The 920-nt window shown below is 47.9% G+C and overlaps 1 non-coding gene across 1 annotated transcript; it reads right to left on the bottom strand.

The window, feature by feature from the left end:
• Window positions 1-382: 382 nt before the first annotated feature.
• Window positions 383-489, bottom strand: LOC113254869 (U6 spliceosomal RNA). Its single transcript, XR_003315990.1, has one exon. It is a non-coding gene; the product is annotated as a U6 spliceosomal RNA (small nuclear RNA).
• Between the last annotated feature and the right edge of the window lie 431 nt (window positions 490-920).

Genomic DNA, 920 nt, shown 5'->3' with positions numbered 1-920 from the left:
GGGAGTTTACTCAGCTGCTTTACGGCCTGAACTTCTTTGTTCTTGTTAGTCATTAAAAAAAAATTAAGACTTTATTTTTTTTTAAGAGCAGTTTTAGGTTCACAGCAAAATTGAGCAGAAGGTGCATTGATTTCCCGAATACACACAGGCACAGCCTCCTCCATCATCCACACCCCCCACCACAGTGGGACCTTTCTTACAATAGGCGGAGCTCCACTGACACATCATTACCATCCCAAGTCCAGAGTTGATGTTGCGGTCCACTTCTGGTGGTGTATGTTCTACGGGTTTAGACAAATGTGTCATGGCACGTATCCAATATCATGGTTTCATACCTTAAAATTTCATTACCTTAAATCTCCTCTGTGTTCAACCTAGTCACAAAAACGGGAGATGCTTCATGAATGTGCGTGTCATCCTTGCCCAGGGGCCGTGCTGATCTCCTCTGAGTGCTTGCAGCTTCAGTTTGTGTGCTGCCGAGGAGAGCCCTGTACATCTCAAGAGGTGAAATCCAAAAGCCTCTCCCTTGTGGAAAATCAGCCCTCCGTCACGGGAGGGCTGCAGAGCTGGTTTGGGTTGGCTTTGCATTGCCCTGATCGGCATCGCCACCACTTTGCACTGGTGGGGAAACTGATCCCCACCCTCTGCATGAATCTGTGCAGGACTCCGGTCTCTGGCAGCAATTTCTGCATTGGACATTGGACGGATGTGCCAATCTTACTCTACGGAGGGCGGGGGCAGTGCTTTTCTAACAAAATGTTTATCTCTGTGGCTCCCGTTCGGAGCAGAGGATAGGCGGCACCCCATAAATGTTTGTTGTGTTGAACTGAACAAACCAGAACCCAGGGGGGGCAATCTCATTGCTCTTTATAGTAAGAGCTTTATTGATGAAACAGATGTGTCCCCTACTGCGTGTGTAA

The sequence above is a fragment of the Ursus arctos genome, unplaced genomic scaffold, assembly GCF_023065955.2.
Source record: "Ursus arctos isolate Adak ecotype North America unplaced genomic scaffold, UrsArc2.0 scaffold_12, whole genome shotgun sequence".
NCBI lineage: Eukaryota > Metazoa > Chordata > Mammalia > Carnivora > Ursidae > Ursus > Ursus arctos.
This window is presented reverse-complemented; position numbering and strand designations above follow the sequence as displayed.